Consider the following 12566-nt stretch of genomic DNA (forward strand, 5'->3'; position numbering starts at 1 on the left):
AGACTTATTTTTGGATGGCAAAATTTGCTCCCCTGTATGAAAGAGAGACCAACATAAGACTTAGATTCAATCTTTATGGTGAAGTCTACAATTTTTCTGTATAATCGTATTGTCTCATATAAAGGTAGAGGTTTATCTTTGAGGTTGAGTTGCACAAACTTCCTTTGTATTTTTCATATAGCATATGTGATCACATAGAACTTACCATGATTAGATGATTAGTCATTAAAAATATTACTGATCATTTATTCTCTCCTTTCTAATATACAGATTTACTTATTTCTTCATCTTATGGCTTTGGCTAGAACTAAATAATAATAAAATTGCCTGTTTAAGATAGTTATTTTAATCATGGTAAGGAAATATCATTTATTTATTTATTTATTTATTTATTTATTTATTTATTTATTATTGGTTTTAAAGATTTTATTTATTTGAGAGAGAGACAGAGTGTGTGAGAGAGAGAGAGAACATGAGCAGGGTGAGGGACAGAGGGAGAAGCAGACTCCCCACGGAGCAGGGAGCCCAACATGGGGCCTGATCCCAGGACTCAAGGTTCATGACCTGAGCTGAAGGCAGATGCTTAACCACAACTGAGCCACCCAGGCGCCCCAGGAAATATCCTTTAATATTTAATTAAATGTTATTAGTCATGTGCATTATACTTATTAAATAAATGCACAACATAAAGTAAATAAAGAGGCTTATTGTTATGTTGCATTGCATTAATATGCATTTCATAGTATTAACCCACCTTTGTATGCCTTAATTTGAATCCCAGATTATTAGGGTGGATTTCTTAGTAAGTATATAATTCACTTTGTGATTTTTTTTTTTAAGAATATTTTAACTATGTTCATGGGTGATACTGTTTAAGTATTTCTTTCTTTTTCTTTTAACTTTTTTGAGAGTTGGTATCAGAGTTATATTTGCTTTGTAAAATTACTGGTAAAGAAGCCACTTATTTTTCTTGCTTTTATATATATTTTATAGCTTAGACTCAGATTTTTAAAAAAGATACTAATACACCTGCTGGTTATTGAGCCTTTAATAGAGATTTTATTTTGAATAATATTTTGAGTTTCTTGCAAAAACATTCATATATTTACCAGATTTACCATTTTTAAGTTAATATAAGATTCATACACCCAGTACATGATCATCTAAATGAAACAAGTAACTGTGTTTAAAACAATTTCTACATTTCCTATATTTGATTTCCACTCAAATTTTTAATTTTTAAAAATTTTTATTATAATTTTGTATATTTTTGTACATTTTGTCACATTTTTATATATTATAGGTTAGTTGGTAAAGAATGACCTCACATCTTTATCAGTTCTCCTTTATTTGTTTATAATTCATTGCCTTTTATTTAACATTTAATTAAGTATTCCTTATAATTGACTTATATATATTTTGTTTTACTATTTTAAATTTTTGAGTTAAATACTTATTTAAAAAAATTAATACAAATGAGAATATTTATAGCTATGCCTTTTTTTGTAAAGATTTTATTTATTTATCTGACAGGGAGAGAGGGAATACAAGCAGGAGGAGTGGGAGAGGGAGAAGCAGGCTTCCCGCTGAGCAAGGAGCCTGATGCGGGGCTTGATCCCAGGACCCTGGGAACATGACCTGAGCCGAAGGCAGACGCTTAACAACTGAGCCACCCAGGCACCCCAAATATGGCTATGCATTTTGAATGAAATATGGGAGTATCTCCCTAGTAATTGGCTGGGTTTCTTTCTTTTAACAAAGGACTAATCTCAACATACCTATTTTTATTTTTATTTTTTTATGATTATCTCATTTATTTTTTATTATTATGTTAATCACCCTACATTACATCATTAGTTTTTGATGTAGTGTTCCATGATTCATTGTTTGCCCATAACACCCAGTGCTCCATGCAGAACGTGCCCTCTTTAATACCCATCACCAGGCCAACCCATCCCCCCACCCCCAGAACCCTCAGTTTGTTTCTCAAAGTCCATAGTCTCTCATGGTTCATCTCCCCCTCCGATTTCCCCCCCTTCATTCTTCCTCTCATGCCATCTTCTTCTTTTTTTTTTTACATATAATGTATTACTTGTTTCAGAGGTACAGGTCTGTGATTCAACAGTCTTACACAGTTCACAGCGCTCACCATAGCACATACCCTCCTCAATGTCTATCACCCAGCCACCCCATCCCTCCCACCCCCACCACTCCAGCAACCCTCAGTTTGTTTCCTGAGATTAAGAATTCCTCATATCAGTGAGGTCATATGATACATGTCTTTGATTGACTTATTTTGCTCAGCATAATGCCCTCCAGTTCCATCCACGTCATTGCAAATGGCAAGATTTCATTCCTTTTGATGGCTGCATAATATTCCATTGTGTTTGTGTGTATATATATGTGTGTGTGTGTGTGTGTGTGTGTGTGTGTGTGTGTGTGTGTGTGTGTATACCACATCTTTTTTAAAAATATGGAGCGCTTCACGAATTTGTGTGTCATCCTTGCGCAGGGGCCATGCTAATCTTCTCTTTATCGTTCCAATTTTAGTATATGTGCTGCCGAAGCGAGCACTCAACATATGTATTTTTAAATATTATATGAGTGGTGGTGGTGGTTGTCTTGTTTCAACTTGCCCTTAATTTTTAGTTTTTTTGAGTTTTAAGTAGGTAATTTTTAAAAATATATTGCAACTTCCTTTATAATCTTAAATATAATTTCGTTTTCATTTTTAAGAGAGACTTGAAAGAAAAATATTTTTTGTGGTACACAAACTTTTATATATATGTGTTAAAAATATATATTATAATGCTAAAATTATATCCTTTTAACTTTTATCTATTTAATCAGTCATAACTGAGAACCACTAATTCTACCACAATTAAATCTCTTCTAATTATAACTAATTATGTATTCATGTATCTTGAATACATTTTGCTTTATAAATATTTGATATGCAACTTACTGATTAAAGATTATTGCTGCTATATATTCATTGACTATTTTGCCTAATACCATTAAATACTTTTATTATTTTCCGTGTAAAATCTTTCCCCTTAAATTCTACTTTGCCTGAAATCAATGTTACTACTCAAAATTTTTTATTTTTATTTTCCATATTAATCTATATATTAATCTAGGTATTTTATATTGTTAAACTTCCAGGAAAAATTTTTACATTTCCCAGAAATAAAATAGTTTTATTTATTTATTTATATGCTATATATAATATATAGAATAAATATATAATATATATTTATATTATTTATTCGTTTATTTATTTTTATAAATTCAATCTGACAGTCTGTTTTCAATAGGAAGTAGTAGAATTTATGTCTGTTTGCCATACCTGATTTTTTGTATTTTCTTCTCTGAACTCATTTATGCTTTGTAAATAGCATTCTGTGTGTTTGTTTCCTCCTTCTTGGAATATGTTTTTGACTTTATATTTTTTAATGTTAAAAACTTACATATGTAACCCTTATTACCATTTAATATTAGTCATTCAGCATTCAACACATATTTATAGCTATTTATAGGTATGTTTTTATGTATCGGTGAATAAAACATACAAATATCTCTCTGTAATAGAGGTCATCACAAAATAAACAAGTTAATTACCTGTTCTGTTTTAAAGTGTTACTACAAAAAAAATAAATCAAGAAAGGAGTGTAGAGATTGATGGTAGTAGAGATAGGGTGGTGTTATAGTTACTATTGCTACTAAGAAACTACCCCACAATTTAATAACTTAAAACAACAATCATTTTATTATATCTCATGGATACTATGGGTCAGGAATATTCTGGCAGGATTCATCTGAGCGATTCTTCTTCTTTTATGTGATGAGGGTGACTCAGTGCTAGTCACTGGCAAATAAGCCAGTCTGGAAGGTCCAAGGGACTTTTTCCTATGTCTTGTAAATCAGTGAGAGTGGCTAGAAGGATGGGCTCAGCTGGGAGGCACTCTTCATCAGAGAGCCACACATGACTTTGCTATCATAGTGGTATCAGGGTAGTTGAACTTCTTATATGGTAGCTGGGCTCCCATGGATTGAGCATTCTGAGGGGACCAGGGGGAAGCTCTGTGGGCTTTTAATTTAGCAGTAGAAGTCAAACAAAATTACTTGCCAGAGTCTGTTGTAGCAGTCACAAGCATGCTCAGGTTCAAGGGAAGGGGACGCAGACCCATCACTTATGTCAGCCTATTTTGAGGCCTTGTTTAAAACTGCCAGACATGGCAATTACATATCAGGTGCAAGGCATTTGAGGAGAGACTTGAAAGAGATGAGGAGGACCATGCTCTGCTGAGAAAAGAGCATTCCAGAGAGAACATAGCTTGTACCAAAACCCTGAATCAGAAGCATGTGGCCTTATTCTGAGAATACCATCATTGAAACCAGAGTGGTTGGAGGATAATGAGGGAAAGAGAGAGTATCAGTAGATGATACCAGAAACATAAAGGAGAGGAGGCAGATTATGGAGAAACAGCCTTGTAGACCATTGTAGACTTTGGCTTTTCCTCTAACTCAGATGGCATCCCTAGAAAGGTTTTAAACAAAGAAGTAGCATGATCTGGGTTATGTTTAATAACATCCCTCTGTCCTTGTGCTAAGAATAGTTGAAGGGGATCAATGGCAGAAGCTGGGAGACCAGTCAGGAGGTTTTTGTAATAATCAGATGAGGGAATAGCCACGGACTAGACTATATGGTCATGTTGGAAGAGGTCACCTGTGGTCTAAATCTGGATTCCTTGCATAGAGCCTAAAAGAATTTTTTGTGCTATCTCTTGAGCTCACAGTGTTAGATAAGGGACGTAGAATGCTTTTCCTCCTCTTTGCCCCTAAAAATTCTCAATATCTAGTATTGTAACTTGGAATGTGTAATATAATTATATTAATTCAATATGTTATTTTCTCTTGCAATTATACTTCAAGAATATTACTGTGGCAATTATAAAATATGTAAAATTAGCTTTACAGTTAATTGAGTCAATTGTCTCAGGATTTTGGATTTACAACTTCCTAATTTTTGAAGCCTTTGTTTTTACTATTTTCACCAGTATGTACCCATAGGTCCTTGAGTAAATTATTATTGGAAAAACAAATCAGTTTTTATATACAGAATACTTCTCCTTCAACCTTGAGAAAGACAACCTGATGGGTGTAATATTCTTGGTCATACTCTTATTCTCTTAAAAGCTCCATGTCTTCTGGTATGTTAATGCGGCAAAAGAAAGGTCTAAAGCAAGCCTGACATAATTTATTTTTAAAAAGGATTGTGTTGTCGTTGCTACTCCTGTTGTTTTACTGTCTATACTTAAGTTGGATTTTTTTTTTTTAAGTTTCTGGAGTTTGACTAGTTTCTGTCTAAATATGGATAACACTTCACTGTTTTCCCACCACCGTCCCTACAATCTGGTTAGTCATTTTAGTCTTCATAGTTCATGGTTATTGTTTTAGATCGAGTGGCTCTTGTTTCTTTCTGAGGTAAACAAATTATTTTTGAGTTGAAACCCCAGTCTCTGGCATTCCCACCTACCATCTTTTCTGTCATTGTTTTCTATCTCTTTCCGCCCCGCCCCCGCCCCGGGCTCCGATTCAATTACCACTTGAACTGTTCAGGGTATCAGTTTGCTTGTCCCTGGATCCCTTTGTGGTTGGAAATTCTGCTACTGCATTTATCTTTCCTCTAAGGCTCCTGATCTCAGGCATCTCCCATTTTGTCATTATAACTTCCACATTGTTTCATAAGTGACTTGCCTTTCTACATATTCTTCCTAGTCTAAGTACTTTAAAGCAATTTTCTAAATGTTTCTTCTGGTTCCATAGTCAAATCTTTTTTAAGAGATACTCTTTGCCCCTGAGTCTTCATGATAGGAACATGATGTTCCCTTTCCGTTTTTACAGCATGATTTTTATTTGTGTATATGTGTGTGTGTTTATTTTCACCACTCACTTTATTTAGAAGGTAGTGATGTTTGTCCAAAATCAGGGTATGATATCAAAAAGTAAAAGCCCCTTTTTCATTTATTTACCTTCCAGATGATGGCTGAGCTCCTTTTTGATCTAAACTGGAGAGCAGATTGATAGACACACTCTCTCTCAGTGGCCAGCAAGCCTTTATTGGAATAGCGTAACTAGGTTACAGTGGATACCTATTTTATCTTACGTGGTTCAAGGTACCAGACATGTTATCATGCTCAGCGTGCACGTACAGTGGGGGACAGGTCTGTGGCAAGAATGAGCACTATTTATAGATTATACATGTTACTGCTTTCTGGGCAGGGATTCTAAAGGAGGGCTGTATTTTATTTGGACATTAAATTGAAATAGCCTATTGATACAGTGGGCGTCACTTGTTTATTGGTAGTTCCCTGTTTTGCATTGTAATCTCTCTCCATTGTTCCCTAAACTTCATTCAAATCCCATTGTACTAATAAATAGCAACGTGTAACATGGGGAAGGGAAGGGAAAAGAAAAAGAGGCTGAGTTCATGCTTGGGGCAGGGGTGGTGGGAAGCAGCAGAGGGAGACAAGGAAGCTGGGAAACCTATGTGATTAAGCTCTGATCGCTCAGGTTATCAATTGCTTCCAGCACCCATGCTGCTCGGCTGCCTTCCGGGCCCCGACAAGGCTTTTCTTGGGGGAACCCCACTCCTGGGCCCGGCAGGCCTCTGATGCATCTTGTCCTTTTATTGTGCAGTCTCTTAAGGAGGCTATGCATTGTAAGTCATGTGGGAGTGGCCAGTTTCCGTCCCCTCAAGAAGCAAGACTGGGGCAGGAGAGGAACGCTCTCTGGGATGCTGCAGGGGTGACTCAGGGAGTAGGCTATGGGGAGCCAAATACCATCTTACATGATTGTTATAAGGAGGAAATTCTGTCTCATGAAATAAAACATGGATAGGATGATTTAACTTAATTGTTCTTAGAGTCTACATATTGAGTGTCAGTTTTAGCATTCTGCGTTGTTTATATTGTTTGTTCTGTTTTCCTAATTTCTTTCTTTTCTCTCCACTAATGGGAACTTGGATGGGGCTCCGCGACAGACTACCAGAAGTTGGACCAAATCAGCATTAAAATGAACTTACACATTCATGGCATTTGTTACCAAATTCAGGAATGTATAGACATGACTCAACATATTTATAGGGACCAATTCTGGAAAAGACAAACTGTGGACTGAAAGTGATTTTTTAGTTTACCTTTGTATCTGTCATGCATTCATTCAGATAACAAATATGTAGTGAGTTCTCATATTCCAGACACGTGGCCAAGCCCAGGAATTAGAGGATGGTTAAAACAGACACGCTCCTTGACCTCAAGAATTTACCGTGGAGAAGGGAGTTACAGACTTGAAACACATCACTGTGAATTGATTATTTAATTACAGTAATGATACATGCATCCCAGAAAACTAGGTGTTAGCAAGCACTAGGTGAAGTGAGAGCAAATAACGTAGGAGGGATACCCTGATTGGTGGTTGTATTAGTCTCCTGTGACTGTTGTAAAAAATTACCACTGAGACACTTAAAACCACAAAAACGTCTTCTTGAATAGTTCTGGAGGTCAGAAGTCTGAAATTCCTATCCCTGGGCCAAAATCACATTGTCAGGCCAAGCTCGCTCTAATGGCTCTAGGGAGACTCCATCCCTGGCCCCTTCCACCTGGCGTTTCTAGGTTTGTGGCAGCATCACTCTGACCCCTGACTTGTGATCCCGCTGTCTGTCATCTTCTTTTCCTTCTGTAGAAATGAAATCTCCCTCTGGCTGCCACTTATGGATGTACAGGTGACTGCATTTGGGGCTCACCCAGATAATCCAGGGTGATCTCAAAATCCTTAATTTAATCATTAATCAAAAATATTCTTACTGTTTACTGCCCCTGACTGAGGGAAAGGTCTAAAAGGATAGAACTTTTCGGGCAGGGAGGATGGAGTGGTAAACCGTGTGAGGTGTGGCAGAAGTCATGTAAGTGACCGAAAAAGGGTAAGAAGGAAGTACAGAGAGTAAGGGAGAGATTGGCCACATTTGCCCAAAGCTGTGCAATCTCTCAGCCATTTGGTCCAGACATACCTGTTCTATTTGGACTCTGGAGGCTATGAGAAATAGTGTACATTCTGTGTATGTGTATTTTTCATATACTGAGGCCGCCAAGTGTGTTTCTGTGGTATACACAACTGTTAGGAATCTAAAAGTCCCCGGGCACATACAGTTCTGTCTGCAGAACCAAGTCTAGCTCTTTTCTGCACAACACAACTGAGTTTGCCAAGAAATAGCTGGAGAAGAAATTTTCTCCTCTATGCAGGTGGATACATTAAATTCTGTTATGCAAGTGGATCATTTTCTCGGGACCCTGTGATAGCAGGATTTTAGCTATGGTCTAGTTAAGATGAGGTATGGGCAAAAAGCTCAGTTATTTCCCCACCTTCCTCTCCTCCTTGCTTTTCATAACAAGTATGATTTGAAACCTATCAATTTGTATTTTGAGATGCAACAGACCACAAAATGGAATTGTTAGACGGAACCTCAAGTTGGAATTGGAGATGAGATTGAAACTGGATATTAAAACTGATGTGTTATGAGCAAGTTCTGATTGCTTTCTAAATACTAACTACCGCAGGATTATTTTTGTTAAGAATGGCTATTTACACATCTTTAAACTTCACATCTCTTCTGTGGGCCCAGAACGGTTTTTTGCTCTTACGAATAAAAATAAATAAAGTAAACATTTTTATCCTTTTAGTTCCTATTATTATGCCTGGCTTTTCCTAATTCCTGTGTGATTTGTTTGATCATGCCTAAGGTAAGAGCAGACAGAGAGGTGTTCATAATAAGAGCTACAAAATGCAGTTTTTGACTCCCTTGCCAGGCTCCCACCGCCAATCCAAAAGTACATAGACCACATGTGAAGACTCTCCAATTCCTAGAGCATTGATGATGGGCCTGCTTTAAACTTTGGAAATTAAGTCTACCAAGTCATTTCTTTTATAAAACGACAAAACACTTTTTTTTTTTTTTTCAAAAGTGAGGGAAGAAGAAAAGAAAATGATCCCATTAAATGTAGGATGAAAGAATCTATTAAAAAAACTTAACTGTCGATCCGGTTAAAATGTGTCTCCCCATTACCCCTGCCCTTCTCCTCTCACTGGTATTCGTTCGTTAGTAAATCCCTTGTTCTGTTCCTATTTGCCAAGTATATAGTGGAGGCAGTGAAGTTCTCCAGACCAGACCTCTGCTTTGTGATTTATCTCAAGTCACTCTGACCTTGAGATTCTTTGTCTATGGTGCTTCAATACATTATCCAGAGAATATGTTCTTTGTGAGTGGTGATATAAAATATCAATTAAAAACAAAAATAAATTCAGGGAAATATTAACCATCTGCTCTTCTAAGTTCTCCAAGGCTACCGTTTTCACCAAGTCAGATAACCAAGTCCCAGTAGAAATGCCTACTCAGAACTAAAATATAACATCACACAGGTAACTCTTAACAAAGATTCATATAAAAAACAATCATGTGTACTTAACACCTTTGACGCCTTTGAAATTGCTATTGAAGATAGTTGTGGTTGTATTGCTTATTGTCTGGTCCTTAAAGACTCCAGTGCTGTGCTTGAGAGTTTAGAGATACCAGCTGCTGACATTTGCAGATACTACTTTCATTAGCTAATTGAAACCTATTTGAATTATAAGCTTCCTTTGGCCTTCACCATCAAGAGGCTTAGGGCTGAGTTTTAGGCTGAAGTGCAGTGTCTCTTTCCTAGGTCTCCTTATATAATTGTCATCTGCCTCCCTTCATTATTCTGTCATTGTGCCCTTGCTTTATAGTGTCTGTGCCTTTTATTATTTTCAGCTGTCTCAAAGGCTTTTCTGGAAATATACAGTACATAGGTGCAAAATGATGAAATAAACATACCTCTTCATTTGTTTTAAAACATGGTTCAGTTGGACTAGATGACCTCTAAGGTCCTTTCCAGCTTTAAATTTATGTTACTGTCACTAAAGACAGACAACAAATCTATTAGACTGTAGGCCAAGAGATGAATGCCAAGTACTATGTTCCTGGTATAGGTATATTTCTTTTTGAAAGCAGAGTGCTAGATTCAGCAACTTGCTAAGGACTCTCACAGTCTTACAGTGATAAGACACGAGAGCTAAATAAAAAAACAAAAAAAACAAAAACAAAAAGATCTCAGTTAAAATATCTTTTCACTCTTAAGCATCAATGAAAAATAAAGAGAAAAGAGAAGAGCTTAAATATTTCTTTTGAGTCATTTACATAGATTCAAACAAGTTTAGCTTCATGAGTATAGCTAATTTAATGAAATTAGTTGCATTTGAATATTGTCACAGTCTTGTTACAACATTAGCATTAAGCGTGATTAAAATTTATTCTGTGTGCCTGTATGGGTCCCCAGAGCATCAGCTGTCAACACCTTCATAATAAACTAGCCCTTGGTAGCTTTCAGGGAACTTTGACATTCAGAGCAGGTGGTTGGGCCACTGCTTTAGAGGAGAACAAATCACATTTTAAGATAGATTTCCTGTTTGTATGAATTTAGAACACAGGAAATTATCAATAGCATTGTTTACTTTTGCTAGTATGATAAAAGTCATTTAAAATACAGGAAGTGCTAGATACTATGGACTGAAAATTTCTAAAGCTGATCAAAATATTTTCCTTAAGGGCGACTGAGTTATGAGAAAACCCAAGCTATAATTAAGAGATGTGTTTGTGAAATATAAATATTATTTTAGAGTAAATAAAATTTCCCTAGAGGAAAATAGATTATGACTTCAAGGACAGAGGTTTATATGTAAAATCTGTTGATTATTTAATGTTCAAGGGGAAATTTGTTATCACACAAGTAGCTTCCAATTTCTTTACATTACTCTGTGTAGTGGGTTGAAGATGGTGGCCCTAGGAAACCAGTACACTCTGAAATTCAGAGGTTCTTTCTCTCTGATTTTATTATGCTACCTATTGGTAAGAATTACCTAGCAGTTTCATTCGGATGGTATGTTGGTAGTCTTAGAATTATTGTACCTTGCCCCTAATTGTAAAGTATTTATGATGCAGTTGGTAGTTTTATATTTGCAATTTAATTAATGTGGTCGTCAGTTACATTTAAAACAAAACTGTATAAGATGCTGGGACCCTTTAGGATTTAGTAATGTCTAATAAAAGGTTGTTAAATGAAAGTTATACCCCAAATAATTTTGAGTGCTTTTTGGATCCAAATAGTATTTATTAGTATTCAGATAATAGTTATCCCTTAAATAATATTTTACTTTCATATAATGATATCAAATAGTGAAGCGAGACAGAAAATCAGTGCAAAATGATAATTATCAATTATCATAAATCCATGAAAGAGAGCCCATATCTTACTAAGAAGAATTTAATTTTGAATGTGTGCCTTGGAAAATAGATGTTAGTATAGCATTTCATAATTCATATAACAGTATGTACAATTGATAGCTAGAACTGATGATTTTATTTTATTTTAAAGATTTTATTTATTCATTTGAGAGAGAGAGCAGAGAGAGAGAGAGAGAGAGAGAGAGAGCAAGCCTGAGCACATGAGTGGTGGGGAGGGGCAAAGGAAGAGGGAGAAGCAGACTCCCGCTGAGCAAGGAGCCCAATGCGGGGCTGAATCCTAGGACCCTGAGATCATGACCTGACCCAAAGGCAGACGTTTAACTGACCAAGCCACCCAGGCGCCGCAGAACTGATCATTTTAAATTCGATAGTGACTTTGAAGAAAATGAGAGTAATTAGTTATAAAATAAACCATTATTATTATTTGCTTTGAATTTTAATTTTTAATTTATTTTATTTTGTTTATTTTTTAAGTAGACTCCATGACCAGTGTGGAGCCGATTGTGGGGCTTGAACTCATAACCCTGAGATCAAGACCTGAGCTGAGATCCAAAATCAGATGCTTGGGGTGCCTGGGTGGCTCAGTCCTTAAGCGTTTGTCTTCGGCTCAGGTCATGATCTCAGGGTCCTGGGATTGAGCCCCTCATTGGGCACCTTGCTGGGCGGGGAGTCTGCTTCTCCCTCTGCCCCTCCCCCCTGCTCTGATGTCTCCCTCTCCCTCTCCCTCTCCCGATCTCTCTCTCAAATAAAAAAGTAAAATCTTAAAAAAAAAAAAAAGTCAGGTGCTTAGCCCACTGAACCGCCCAGGTGCCCCTGCTTTGAATTTTTAATTCAAAAACTTAAAACTAGGGGCGCCTGGGTGGCTCAGTCGTTAAGCGCCTGCCTTCGGCTCAGGTCATGATCCCAGGGTCCTGGGCTCGAGCCCCGCATCGGGCTCCCTGCTCGGTGGGAAGCCTGCTTCTCCCTCTCCCACTCCCCCTGCTTGTGTTCCTGCTCTCGCTGTGTCTCTCTCTGTCAAATAAATAAAATATTAAAAAAAAAAACAAAAAAACTTAAAACTATAAAAACAGAGCTTTTGCTATACTTAAGGTATTTATTGTTTCTTGGTAAGATTAGGGAAGGGTTAGGAGAAAGGAAATAATTTAAGGAATGTACTATTTTTTTTACATAGGGGTAAGTTTACTTT

General features: G+C 36.6%; 1 protein-coding gene and 1 non-coding gene across 2 annotated transcripts in view; one reads left to right on the plus strand and one right to left on the minus strand.

Annotated features, from left to right (window-relative positions):
• The window catches only part of GPC5 (glypican 5), a 649065-nt gene that overhangs the window by 426299 nt on the left and 210200 nt on the right, over nt 1-12566 (plus strand). The gene's annotated exons all lie outside the window — the stretch shown is intronic.
• On the minus strand, nt 2468-2574 carry LOC114203046 (U6 spliceosomal RNA). The gene has a single exon (XR_003607910.1). It is a non-coding gene; the product is annotated as a U6 spliceosomal RNA (small nuclear RNA).

The sequence above is a fragment of the Eumetopias jubatus genome, unplaced genomic scaffold (genome assembly GCF_037043125.1).
Source record: "Eumetopias jubatus isolate StellerSeaLion01/CBP00866 unplaced genomic scaffold, mEumJub1_p1.0 scaffold_3, whole genome shotgun sequence".
In the NCBI taxonomy this organism is placed as follows: Eukaryota; Metazoa; Chordata; class Mammalia; order Carnivora; family Otariidae; genus Eumetopias; species Eumetopias jubatus.